This window comes from Gopherus evgoodei, chromosome 1 (assembly GCF_007399415.2).
Source record: "Gopherus evgoodei ecotype Sinaloan lineage chromosome 1, rGopEvg1_v1.p, whole genome shotgun sequence".
Lineage (NCBI taxonomy): Eukaryota > Metazoa > Chordata > Testudines > Testudinidae > Gopherus > Gopherus evgoodei.
Window position 1 is genome coordinate 324,589,159 of NC_044322.1, and position 14,288 is coordinate 324,603,446.

The window sequence follows — 14,288 nt, forward strand, 5'->3', positions numbered from 1 at the left end:
ACAGAGCGAGAATTTCTCAGCATTATCTTCGGAATTCAGAAGTTCCATACCTATCTGTATGATAGACATTTTTGCTTGCTGATGGCTCAATGGACGTTACTTTCAGTTTTTGGATGGAAACATAGAATTCTGTCATTAGCTGCTGCTCATATGCAACAAGGGGCGTTGCTACTTTCAGCTCTTTCCTATACTCTTCAATTCAGTAAAGGAACTCAGCATGGCAATGCGGATGGGCTGTGATGACTGCCATGCCTGCATTGCTATCAACCCAAAGAAACTTCAGATGAAGTGTTTTATCTCAATTTGATGGATAGGTTACTCATCATTAGCACAGATATCAACAAAGAAACCACTAAGGATGATGTGCCTTCTCTTGTGAAGGAAGTGGTTCTACAAGGTAGTGTTGGATCAAAAAAATTCCCAATGTGTGCAATTCATGTCATGTCAATGTGAATTATCTGTGAATCACAGTTGCATATAATGAAGAGTGCATGCGATCATTCCAGGATCTCTCTAATCTCAGGTTTTGAAAGCTCTTCAAAAGAACATTTTGGCATTGTGTGGATGATGGTCATAACCCGGAGTCATGTCTATGGCCAGGGATTGACAAAGATATTGAGAGAAAGGCAAAGTGCTGTATTGTGTCAACAAATTCAACATAATCCTGGACCATCTTATCTGCACCCTTGGTCGTGGCCTCAGACTTCTTGGACATGTATTCACGTGGACTTTGCCAGACCTTTGGAAGGTTATATGGTTCGGGTTGTAGTCAGCACCTATTTGAAATGGCCAGAAATTTTCAGGATGACTTCTACTACAGTTACCAAGACCATTAGACATATTCGTACCTTGTTTAGCTAATTTGGTTTACTGTTACAGTTGGTGAGTAACAATGGACCTCAATTCTGTTCTGAAAAATTTCAAGGTTCCTAGCTTCAAATGAAATTCAGCACAAACAGTCTGTTCCATACTACTCAGCTAAAAATGGACTAGCAGAACATTTAGCTTTGTACAAACACTTAAGCATGCCTTAAGAGCCAACTAGTTACTAGTCTATTTTGAGTCATCAACAGAAACTGCACAGAAACAGAAATTTGTTTTGCTTTTCTGCAGGAACACAACACATACTACGACCCAGGAGTCACCTGCAACTCTTTTCTTTAAGCAGTCTTTGCATACCCTTTGGGACCTGCTCCATCCTGATGTTGTCTCACATATAGCCAAATCCCAAGCTATGCAAACTAATTGATGATGTGAGACTCATGATTGTGCTTTTCAAGTAGGATATTTAACGTAGACTTGCAGTTAAATGACCGTGGAGTTAAATGGGTACTTGGAGAACTTGTAAAATGCACCGAACCTCTTTTGTTTGTGATAAAACTATCTGATAGTATTTTTTAGAAATAACATATGACCAGTTTTAATCTTGACAAGTACCAGAGTCCAGGGATGTTCCAGTAGGACTTTCTGTTTCTCAGATCAAACCTCCTTCTGTTAAAACTCCTAATTTTGATGACTTGATGAAAGAAACTTTGGTATTAGATCCAATTGATTTCTTACCCCCAACTGTTCCTGCTCTTCAGGGAATTGCCACACCACCATCACCATGTTATCCCAAGAGAGTGAGAAAACCAGTTGTGTGCCTGAATTTATATGTTGTTCAGTTAGTGAGTTGCTATTCCAGGGTGCCATGGTACAATTCCCCACTCTGAACCTTAGCGTCCAAAAGATGGGGTACCAGCATGAATTCCTCTAAGCTCAATTACCAGCTCAGTACTTGTAGCGCTGCCACCAACCAGGAATTCCAGTGCCTGGTACACTCTGGTCCCCCCAAAACCTTGCCTGGGGACCCCCAAGACCCAGACCCTCTGGATCTTACCACAAGGAAAGTAAACCCTTTTCCTCACCGTTGCCTCTCCCAGGCTTCCCCTCCCTGGGTTACCCTGGAAGATCACTGTGATTCAAACTCCTTGAATCTTAACACAGAGAGGAAAATTCACCTTCCCCCCTCCTTCTCTCTCCCCCTCCCAGACTCTCCCTGAGAGAGAAAGTAATCCTAACACAGAGAGAAATTAGCCTCTCTCTCCCCCTTTCCTCCTTTCTCCCCACCAATTCCCTGGTGAATCCAGACCCTGTCCCCTGGGGTCTCACACCAGAATAAAAAAAAACAATCAGGTTCTTAAACAAGAAACTTTTAATTAAAGAGAGAATAAAACAGTAAAAATTATCTTTGTAAATTTAAAATGGAATAGGTACAGGGTCTTTCAGCTATAGACACTGGGAATACCCTCCCAGCCTAAGTATACGAGTACAAATTGAAATCTTTTCAGCAAAATACAAATTTGAACTCCTTCTAGCCAAATACACATTTGAACTCCTCCCAGCCAAATACACATTTGAAAATAAAGAAAACAAACATAAGCCTAACTCGCTTTATCTACCTAGTACTCGCTATTCTGAACTTATAAGAGCCTGTATCGGAGAGATTGGAGAGAAACCTGGTTGCATGTCTGGTCCCTCTGAGAACCAAGAGAGAACAACAACCAAAAACTAACAGCACACACACAAACTTCCCTCTCTCAAGATTTGAAAGTATCCTGTCCCCTGATTGGTCCTCTGGTCAGGTGACAGCCAGGCTTACTGATCTTGTTAACCCTTTACAGGCAAAAGAGACAAGAAGTACTTCTGTTCTATTAACTCTTAACTATCCGTTTATGACATAGGGTAAAATAATCATTTGCAATTTATGAGTCTGCAGTAGACCACCCACAACTTTAGTTAGATTAGATAGTTTTTGTTAGCTATGTAAATGACAATGTCAAACCACAATTTGAGGACTTCAATAACTCGGGTATAGGTTAGGGGTTTGTTGCAGGAGTGGGTGGGTGAGATTCTGTGGCCTGCATTGTGCAGGAGGTCAGACTAGATGATCATAATGATCCCTTCTGACCTTAAAGTCTGTGAGTCTATGAGTCTACATATACATTTGGAAAGCTTTTTTAAAGTAGGGTGGAGGAATGTGATGTCCTATCCTTTAAAATGTTTCAGCACTCACCCTTCCTCAATGCAAAGCCTCACTGTCATGTTGGTTTCAGTTTTACTGCCAGAAGAACAATAATCTTTCCACAGCAGACAGCTGTGTATCCATTAGTTCCATCTGTCTATACCCTTCTCTGCTGGGTCCAAGTAATACAAAACCATTGGAACATGTTCCCAAGAATTATAGTGGATTCTTCATCACTGACAATTTTTAAATAAGGTTGAACTTTTTTTCTAAAAGAGATACTGTTGTTCAATCAGCAGTCAAGTCAGGGAAGTTCTATGTGGTCTGTAGGAGGTCAGACTAGATGACGGACAGTTAAGTAGAGAATAGCTTTTTAGCACCTGGCTGACTAGACGATCACAGTAGTTCCTTCTGATTTTGTAATCTATGAATTGTTGGAGCCCAAGCTCCTAAACTTCTAGGCTCCCCCGTGGAGCTGAGAGAGAGCCTTGAAGTGCCAGATCCCAATCTCCTTGCTCAACCAGAACTTCCAGGCTCCTAGTTCCCCCCATAATATCTTATACCCATGTTCACCACTTTTAGAAGGGTATGATATATTTTGTACAACGTATACCTTGTGAGGTATCATTAGAAAACTCATAATTTGCTGAATATCATTATCCGATTGAAATGTGTGTAACATCGCTGCATGTAAGATTATGAAATTTTGCTATATGATTGTTACTGAAATATGTTGTAGTTCTGTGTAACGCACACAAACCATTTTCTAAGAGACAAAGGTACACTAGCATGCCAGCCAGGTGCTAAAAAGCTATTCTCTACTTAACTGTTCATTCACCAGCACAGGGGGGAGTGTAAACAGAAATTTACATTGCATTGCAGGAATGTTTCAAACCACATATACACAGTAGACTGTTTGTCTACACTCTGGTGGGGGTGTAATTCTCAAAGATAGGAAGAGGGTATAAAAATAAGAGACAGGGACTTCCACATCACCTCTCCTCCTTCTGTCTAGAGAACAAGACTGGGACTGAAGAATATGCAGGTGTTTCCCTGTGTGTAATTCTTGAATGGCTGAGACAGCATTCATGGTCATGTGGCTGGGAGTGATTTTACATGCTAGTGGCTGTATGTGAGCAGGCCAGATGTGGTGTTCTGGCAGCAAAGCAGTATTGAAGGCACCCCAGGCTATAGAATTAAGGGGACACCTCTATTCTATAGTCCAACTTGTACCCTGGGGAATGTCACACACCCCAACCCTCCTGGCTGATCAGGAGCTGAGAAACAGAAACACTGGGAGCACCAGCTCCCAAGTTCCTAGGCTTGTGGTGCCTTAGCACCCTGGATTTCTAGGGCTGCCAGGGACCACAGATTTAGGGCAGCCAGCCGGTAGACTATCTCAGATAGGGAACCCTAGTGTTTCCAGGTCAATTAAATTTGTGACTGTACTCCTAGGGGGAGAAATGTATGTCTCCTGCTCTGTTTTACCTGCATTCTGCATAGATTTCATGTTATAGCAGTCTCGGATGATGACCCAGCACATGTTCATTTGAAGAACAGTTTCACAGCAGATTTGACAAAGAAGGTACCAATGTGAGATTTCTATAAATAGCTACATCACTCAACCCAAGATTTAAGAATCTGAAGTGCCATCTAAAATCTGAGAGGGAGGAGGTATGGAGCATGCTTTTAGAAGTCTTAAAAGAGCAGCACTCTAATGCAGAAACTACAGAACCCAAACCACCAAAAAAGAAAATCAACCTTCTGCTGGTGACATCTGACTCAGATGATGAAAATGAACATGCGTCAGTCTGCACTGCTTTGGATCATTATCAAGCAGAGCCCATCATCAGCATGGAAGCATGTCCTCTGGAATGGTAGTTGAAACATGAAGGGACATACGAATCTTTAGTGCATCTGGCATGTAAATATCTTGCAACACCAGATACAACAGTGCCATGCAAATACCTGTTCTGATTTTCAGGTGACATTGTAACCAAGAAGCAGGCAGCATTATTTCCTGCAAATTGTAACCAGCCTTGTTTTTCTGAGTGATTGGCTGAACAAGAAGTGGGACTGAGTGGACTTCTAAAGTTTTACATTGTTTTATTTTTGAATGCAGGTGTTTTTGTACATAATTCTACATTTGTAAATTCAATTTTCATGATAAAGTGATTGCACTACACTACTTCTATGAGGTGAATTGAAAAATACACCTTTTTTGTTTTTTTACAGTGCAAATATTTGCAATAAAAATAAATATAAAGAGAACACTGTATACTTTGCATTCTGTTGTAATTGAAATTAATATATTTGAAAATGTAGTAAACATCCAAAAATATATGGTATTCTATTATTGTTTAACAGTGCGATTAATCCCACATTTAATTTTTTTAATCGCTTGACAGCCCTAGTAGCAACTTCTTTAAAAGAAATCTGATCTGTTTCATCACCTTTTCCCCAGGAGCTGAAGATTTAAGAAAGAAACAGAATATGAAATTCATGATAAATTATGAGAGTTAACAGTCCTGGGGTAGATATACTGCTGGACCTTCAAAACACCAATTCCTCTGCCTTGTGATTATTTGTTCTTTGTAGTTCAGCAGACCCAGGCCCCAACTTATATTGTGGCCCCATTGTGCTAGCCGCTGTACAAACACATAGTGACAGAGTTCCTGGTCCAAAGAGCTTACAATCTAAATAGACAAGACAACCAAAGTGGGGGAGAAATACAGGAAGTAAGTGGCTGGCCCGAGGTCAGACAACAGACCAGTGGTACAGCCAGAAATAGAAGCCAGGTCTTTGACCACCCTCTCCACTGCCTTCTCCACTAGACCACATGCCTGGGGAGCTGAATACTGTGTTGGTGGAGAGAGGGGGAGTAGCTGATCTGGGACTGGGTGGATGCAGCAACCACAGTAGCAAGAGGAAGGTGCAAATAGTCTGCTCCTTCATCCCTTGTCTGAGCTTCCACTGGATCCCATGGGGTGTGACTTATCACAACCCAGTGCTGTCGTGTGTCCCACTGATATTGACTGAGGCATGTTCCAGGCCAGGCATTTTTATCAGTGATATAGGGGTTTTTTGGAAGGCGACAGGAGGAAATATTTCTGTATAATTAGGTCTCCGTTTCTCATAGAATCTGACCCATTATCCAGGAGAGACAAACAGCTGCATCAGGCACATGAGCTCCAGAAGCAGCCAGATATTTAAGCTCTGCTTTTCGATGCCACCTTTAGTTATTGCTGAGATCCTGCTTTTTGTCTCATGCACAGCCTGGTTCAAAGCACCAAATTCTACCTCTGAGCTGTGGATCTGAACAGTTATACTTGTGAGGGAGGAGCAGCTCTTGCCCGCTGATATTGGAAGCCTGACACTGCAGGCCTTGTGCTGAGCTGTGAAGGGGTCTCTGGGTGGGAGTTTACAATTAGGGGACATGGTTCATATGCTCCAGTTCAAATCCTTCAGATTTGTCCTTCCTGCCTCAGATTATTCCTGTATACAGCAGCAGCTGCAATCTACTTGGGCAGCAAGAGTGAGAGGGCAGAAGGTGGTCACAAACTAGTGCTGGGGTGTGCCGATTTGGGGGAATTATTTTGGCCCTTAGTTGCCCAATAATTTGGAATCAGATAAAAATCTTCTGGAATATCGATTTTACAGGTGTCTTTTGTTTGCTATGTGATGATGTAAAGACAATATTACAACTGATTACAGAAGATCTCTGATCTCTTTTCACTCCCCCTATTACTCCATCCTTGCGGCACATTTCACCAACCTCTCCCCCCTTGGTTTCCTTCTCTCATTTCTGCTCCTTCTTTCATGCAGCCCCCACAGCTGGAACTCTCCGATCTTGTCTGCTATGCTTCCACCATCTCTTCCAAGCCCTGCCTTCGTGGACACGACTTCCATGAATCCTATAAATACTTCCACTCAGGAAAATTGTATCAGAAAAAGTGGACCTGACCAAGACACGTTCCAACCATAATGATTCAATCATTTGCTTCCCTGTTTCCATTCATTATCTGCAGTTTTTTAGGCTGCACTAATTGAGTCAGGAACCATGTCATTTTACATATTTGAAAGCACCTAATGCATTTTCTACACTATATGTTTAAAAATAATAATGATCACTGTTCTAAATGATTTCTCCCTCTCCTTTTGCACTGAAAGCTCTTCTAAAGACTCCAGACTATATTACCAGGACAAATAGTAGATAAAGCAAATAGAAGTTGCCACAGATCCACAGGACCTGTGCTTTGTCCTGACATGCAAACAATCCTTAGGAGATATGCTTTGAGTGTATCAGACTTCCACAGGGGTTACGCTCTTCCACAAGGGTGAGGCAAGTGGCCTCAATGCCTCTGAGACTAAGCCTCCAGCTCCAGCACTCCTGTTTCATCCCACGAGGTCTGCCCACTGAGTCCAACTGAGCTAGATGCCTGTTCAGAGACTATTCCTGCTTCAGGAATCAATGCACCTCAGTAAGTATTTGCAGTGACATCAGGCAGATTTTTGAAACATGATTGGGTTTATTAGTCAACTGGCGTGCAACATCAGGACGTCCTTAGCTTAGCATGGAGAAGCAAAGCTTAAGACCTAGTCCATAGTAGCCAACGCCAGGGCATCCTTGAACCATGCTGCTGTAGGAACCATCTTGGGGGTTTCCTTTCTCTCTCTCTGTCCTTTATCTTAGTCTTTGCCTACACCACACAGCTTTTAGCGACACGGCTGTGTCGACACGGCCATGTTGCTAAAAGTCAGGCAATGTAAATGCTGTTTGTCAGCACTTTTGCAGACAAAATACTTCCTCCTAAGAGTATGTCTGCACTACAGGATTATTCCGATTTTACATAAACCGGTTTTGTAAAACAGATTGTATAAAGTCGAGTGCACGCGGCCACACTAAGTGCAATAATTTGGCGGTGTGCGTCCATGTACCGAGGCTAGCGTTGATTTCTGGAGCGTTGCACTCTGGGTAGCTATCCCGTAGCTATCCCATAGTTCCCGCAGTCACCCCCGCCCATTGGAATTCTGGCTTGAGATCCCAATGCATGATGGTGCAAAAACAGTGTCGCGGGTGATTCTAGGTAAATGTCGTCACTCATTCCTTCCTCCGTGAAAGCAAGGCAGACAATCATTTCGCGCCCTTTTTCCCTGGATTGCCCTGGCAGATGCCATAGCATGGCAACCATGGAGCCCGTTTTGCCTTTTGTCACCGTATGTGTACTGGATGCCGCTGACAGAGGTGGTACTGCAGTGCTACACAGCAGCATTCATTTGCCATTGCAAGGCAGCAGAGATGGTTACCATCTGGTGCTGTCATGGGTGCTCCTGGCTGGCCTTCGCTGAGGTCAGCTGGGGGTGCAAAGACAAAAATGGGAATGACTCCCTGAGTCAATCACTCCTTTATGGTTTATCTAAAAATAGAGTCAGTCCTGCCTAGAATATGGGGCAAGTATACTAGAGAATCAGTGTATCAGAGAACCAGAGAGCACAGCCACTCCGTGTCAGATCCCGCAGAAATGAGGAGCTGCATGCTATTCTAGGGGGTGCCCCTGTAACAACCCCACCCGTTGCTTCCCTCCTCCCCCAACCTTCCTGGGCTACCGTGGCAGTATCCCCCCATTTGTGTGATGAAGTAATAAAGAGTGCAGGAATAAGAAACACTGAGTTTTTAGTGAAATAAAATGAAAGGAAGGCAGCCTCCAGCTGCTATGATAGTCCAGGCAGGACATTAAACGGTGGGGGGAAGAGGAGCCCAGCATCCCACTGCTATGATAGTCCAGGCAGTACAGAATCTTTTCTTTAGACATGAAAGGGTGGGGGGTGATGGAACTCAGCCTCCAGTTGCTTTGATGAGGACAGTTACCACCTATTCTGTACCATCTGCTGGGAATGACCGGGAGTCATTCCTATTTTTACCCAGGCGTCCCCGGCCGACCTCACCTGAGGCCAGCCAGGAGCACTTACAGGATGATGAGAACAGCTATCAGTCCTTTGCCACCGGGGAGGGGAGGGGAGAGAATGCTGCTATTCAGTGCCGCAGCACCGCATCTACGAGCAGAATGCAGTAGACATAGGGTGACATATAAAAAAGTCAAGAAATGATTTTTTTCCCTTTTCTTTCACGGGGGGGAGGGGTGGTAAATTGACGACATATTCCCTGAACCACCCCGAACAATGTGTTTGACCCTACAGGCACTGGGAGCTCAGTCAAGAACGAAAATACTTTTCGGAGACTGCGGGGACTGTGGGAAGCTGGAGTCCTCAGTACCCCCTCCCTCCCTCCATGAGTGTCCATTTGATTCTTTGGCTTTCCGTTATGCTTGTCACGCAGCACTGTGCTGTGGACTCTGCATCATAGCCTGGAGATTTTTTTCAAATGCTTTCTCATTTTGTCTTCTGTAACAGAGCTGTGATAGAACAGATTTGTCTCCCCATACAGCGATCAGATCCAGTATCTCCTGTATGGTCCATGCTGGAGCTCTTTTTGGATTTGGGACTGCATCACCCCCTGTGCTGATCAGAGCTCCATGCTGGGCAAACAGGAAATGAATTTCAAAAGTTCGCAGGGCTTTTCCTGTCTACCTGGCCAGTTCGGATTGCTGTCTGGAGCGGTCACAATGGTACACTGTGGGATACCACCCGGAGGCCAATACCATCAATTTGCGGCCACACTAACCCTAATCCGATATGGTAATACCGATTTCAGCTCTACTCCTCTCATCGGGGAGGAGTACAGAAACCGGTTTAAAGAGACCTTTATATCGATATAAAGGGCCTCGTTGTGTGGACGGGTGCAGTGTTAAATTGGTTTAACGCTGCTAAAATTGGTTTAAAAGCGTAGTGTAGACCAGGCCTAAGAGTGGGGTTCGTATTGTCAACAGAAGAGCACTCCTGCCAACAATGAGCTGTTTACATTGCCACTTACTATTACAAAACTTTTGTCTTGGTGTGGGGGGGACGACTTTTTTTAACCATCTATGAATGGCAAAAGTTTTATCATTCAATTGGCAGTGTAGACAAAACCTGTAAGTCTTAGTTCCAGGAGAGAAATATGTACCCTGCTTCTCTCTCTCTCTCTCTCTCTCTCTCTCATCCCAGTTCTTATTACCTCCTATCACCTCCCCCCATTGCCTTCTTCCTGAGTTCATGTGTGCTCCACCCAGCCAAGCTGGGAACCTCCCACTAATAGGTGTCAAATGTTCAGTCCTTAGGGTTTCCACTGTGTCTTTAGTGTCTTCCACTGATATGGGTTAGTTCCCAACCAGTCCTTAATAACCTTTCCGAGACAATTACATGACAAAAGACCTCATGTTTCCTGCTTTGTACACTCCATGCACAGCAATACCAAGAGGAGAGGGAAACCAAGGCTTGTATTGACTTCATAAAAATGTTGCCAAAATTCCTGCATTTGTCACAGAAGTACATTGAGTAAGTGAATAAATATTTTAAAGTGTTTGTCTGGGGTTCGGGAGCATTCTCCCTTTGAAATAGTCACAGAAATCTCACTAGCATTAATGGAAGCTGTGCACATAAATCAGGGAAAGAATAGTGCTGTGGCTTATGGTTATTGTAATATGTATATGTTCTAATAAAACATACACAAACTGTTACTATTCCTAAGGCTGGTTTTATAAAGTGGAGATTTAGTGACATGCACAAAGCATTCATTTTGCTTTCATAGTTGATACATAATTGATATTTTCCCCTAAAACCCCTGAATATGATACAGCTTCAAGGCAAAATTATTCTCTCCTGTCTGCACTGCACTGAGAATGTCCATAGGATATTCCATGGTGGCCAGAATTCCCATTATTGTCAATATGAGCGCTACTTATGGGACAAGGACAATGCAACAGAGAGGAGAATTTTGCCCTTACATTGTACGTCTATTAGTAGCTAGATCCCCATGTATTACAATCTTCATTTACAAGTGTTTTTAGATTTGTTTGCTATTCATTTTTAAAAGCAAAAATGCACAGCTTTTTAATCACTTGAGAACTAGATGAGCAAAGGAAACAAGAGGTGTATCAAATAAATAATACCAAAGTGGTGCTGCTATTGGTATAGAAAATAGAGCAGCCTTTCAGTTTGAAATGCAAACTATGGGCTGTTAGGCCTCCAGCTGTCCCCAGGGAACAGTAGCTGACTTTTTTGTAGCTTTCCCACCTCTGAGGAACTCAGTACAGGATTTTTGTAATTACATAATAATTTAATAAATACCAGCTCTCAATTGAACATGCATATGATCAGATTTTTCCAAACATCCAGAGGAGTATGTTATGCTTGCCTGAGTCCAATGGCACTTATTAGGAAAGAAGAACTTAATTTTAGTGTTCTCTTTGTGTTACTCTTTTAATAATTATGTTCTGTTTACCTAAAATATTGTCTCTTGCATTTTCAGTGAGACACAGACTGTATTCTCCTCTTCCTGTCCTAAACTGTTGTGCGGTGTAGCTGTGCAGCTTCAAAACAGCTGCTGTGTTTCACCCTAAGCATGTCTGTACTTCAGCCGTGAGTGAAGTGGTTTCTATATATAGTTAATAAATCTGCTGGTAATGCCTGTAAGGCATGTTGAGAACCCTCCTGAGGGATAAAAGGAGCTATATGAAAATAAGATCATCATCATAATCATGTACTCTATTTTGTCTTTCTTTTGCACTGTAGTAACTGATATTGAGGAAGTGTATGGTCAGCAGAGATAGGGAGAAGTACTTCTTTGAGCAGAAGCCACATGGAAATAGTTTGTGCTATTGAAGGTAACAGCCTCATCTCCCATTACAGGACACGATTCATATTTTACTAACACAGAGTGATAAGAAGGTGTTAACTGTATGGGGAGAAAAGGAGAGTGGAGAAGAAACCTTTGTACACTTAATTTTTGTTTGCCTATATTGGATTCTCTATTTCGTTGTTATTCAGCAAGGTGAAGTAGAAGTACAAGGGCTGGTTTATTTTATTAGCACAATGCCTGTTTCATCAACTGACAATATTGAAAGTCTGCTGTATCCTGTGACTCAAGTTTTGCTGGATAATAAAACAGACCATCAGTATCTGGGTCACTGGAAGTTGAGGTGAGAGGGCACCAGGCAATGAGCTTTGCTTCTCTGAATCAAGGTGGGCTGGTTCTTGGATCACTCCAAACTTCCCATGATCCCCTCTGCCTTTTCCAAACAAACTTTTCCTCCCAGTGCCCCTCCCTGGACAGAGTGCTCCTCCCAGCCAAGGCAGATTCTCACACTCTTCTTGCTAGCTCCCCCAAAGAACTGACTCATCTTTATACCACTCATGAGTTCACCTTCTTGCCAAGAGAGGCAGCCCAATCAATCCCAGCCATCCAGCTGGCTGGCCTCATACACTATTACTTTCTGCTTTGTGGGAGCCAATGCTGCACCATTTCCCTTCTGATTGCAGGGCCCCGATCTCCAGAAGCCACATAGCATCCTTCTGTAATGGGAAAGCTCACCTAGAATTCTTCATGAGAAGACCCTCTCATCTGGGTCAAAGCAGTCTGGTCCTTATTATCTCTCTTTTGGAAAATAACCCGTGAATGTTCCTTGCACTAAGACACCACCAATGTCCACATCCTTTTGAAACCTGTCAGGTTTGGAGACAAGTATCTTTCAGTAAGATACACAATGTTAAGTTTCAGTGAGAAAACAAGATTAATGGTAATACTATGCTATAGAAGCATGGACTCACAACTGGAGCACCTTCTCATGGCTGAACATGGCCTAACAGTTCTGTCTTGTGTAGTGCCTCCTGCTGACAGCTGCTCCTGTTCCACATTGGTCAGTCTCTTCCCGTGACTCAGCCCTCTGGCCAGGTCATGTTTAAATCCACTCCTTCTGGGGTAAGAGAAAATCCAATACAACAAAAAGTTCAATGTCTTTACATCAGGATTGTTGGCTCTGACCCTGAGCCCTGTGATCTTCATGTCTTTCTCTCAGGGTTTAATCATCTCTTATCTCCTTCTCTCAGGGGCAATTTCCCACTACCTTCCCCAGTGGCTGGCAGCAGGGGCATCATTTCAGAAAAATTGGGGGGAGGGGACAACAAAGTTGTGTCAACATATAGAAGATGTAATTATATTATATCCTACAAAGTTGGGTGGGTGGGAGGGGGGTGGCAAAGAAATAGAGCATATAGACCTTTGAGAAGTTAGGGCAGCCCTGCCCCATAAAATATGACATCCTTGGCTGGTAGGGGAACCTCGGCCCTCGCTCTCCTCTGTGCTTCTTCTGATGTGAGCCTATTACCAGGTCCCTCCACAGTCTCTCCAAGCTTGCCTTTCTTGTGGGATTCACAGGGCTATCCTGTAGAAGTCCCCAATAAATCCCAGCATAAAAATATAAACATAACCCCCTTTTGCTCTCTTCACACTTGACCTTTTATTCCCCTCTTGCTCCTCAGCTGAACACCTTGCAGGGCTCTTCCCACGCTCTGGGCCCAGAGAGAAACTGCAGAGTTCCCTTTCTCTCTCTCTGTGGCCCCCTCTGCTACAACTACATACTCCCTCTCTTTATTCTAGCTCCCAGATCCTCCCTGCCCTGGGATTCATCAGTAGTCGGGGCTGGCCCATCCTCCAGATGCAGCCAGGTACTTTAACAGAGCTCTCTAGTTCCCGATAACTCTTTCATGTAAGTGTAGGGTAGGCACTCCATTGCATCCTATTTCATTTAAAGAATAAGCACCATAATTTGATTGGTCTTCGGGCTTACATTTGGGCTAGGCTTGAGCTTTGGTTAGAGTTTTAGCTACAATTAGATTTGCAGTTATAGGTAACCTTAAGGTAATATGGTCATCTTTAGAGTTAAGGCAAAAGAAAAGCTTAGGGCTAAGATAGCATTTGCTAGTAAGATTAGTGTCAGGGTAATGGAGGTGGTTAGAGTTAACGGTTAAGACTAGGGTGATGACTAGGGTTAGAGTTTGTGGGTATTCTGCATTTTATATTTATCAGTACTAAACTTCACTAATGGTTTTAGATCTGGAATGTGCCCTTTCAAGTTTGGGGTATTCAGGTCAGAGGGTTTGGTTCGGACTATCATAGAGATGGAGATCAGTTGTGAAATCCAGATTCTAATTCTAGTTTTCCAGGGAAGGAAGATTTTGGCTCAGGCCCATCTCTAAACTCTCATCTCTTTGTCTTTCCTCAGCATGGATGGAAGGGAAGGAGCCTTCTCTCCCATGTGACTCCTTGTTTACAAAATCACCAGGACAGATGATCTCAACAATGGAATCATCTGGCATAGAGAAAAGCAGCTGAAAAGTTATTCCTTCA

At 43.2% G+C, this 14,288-nt stretch overlaps 1 protein-coding gene across 1 annotated transcript in view; it reads left to right on the forward strand.

The window, feature by feature from the left end:
* Positions 1–7,497, forward strand: part of ASB15 (ankyrin repeat and SOCS box containing 15) — a 49,530-nt gene extending 42,033 nt beyond the window's left edge. Inside the window, exon 11 of the transcript XR_003998532.1 lies at positions 6,830–7,497. The gene's annotated coding sequence lies outside the window, so the exon portion shown is untranslated. The remainder of the gene's footprint in view (positions 1–6,829) is intronic.
* The last annotated feature ends 6,791 nt before the right edge of the window (positions 7,498–14,288 follow it).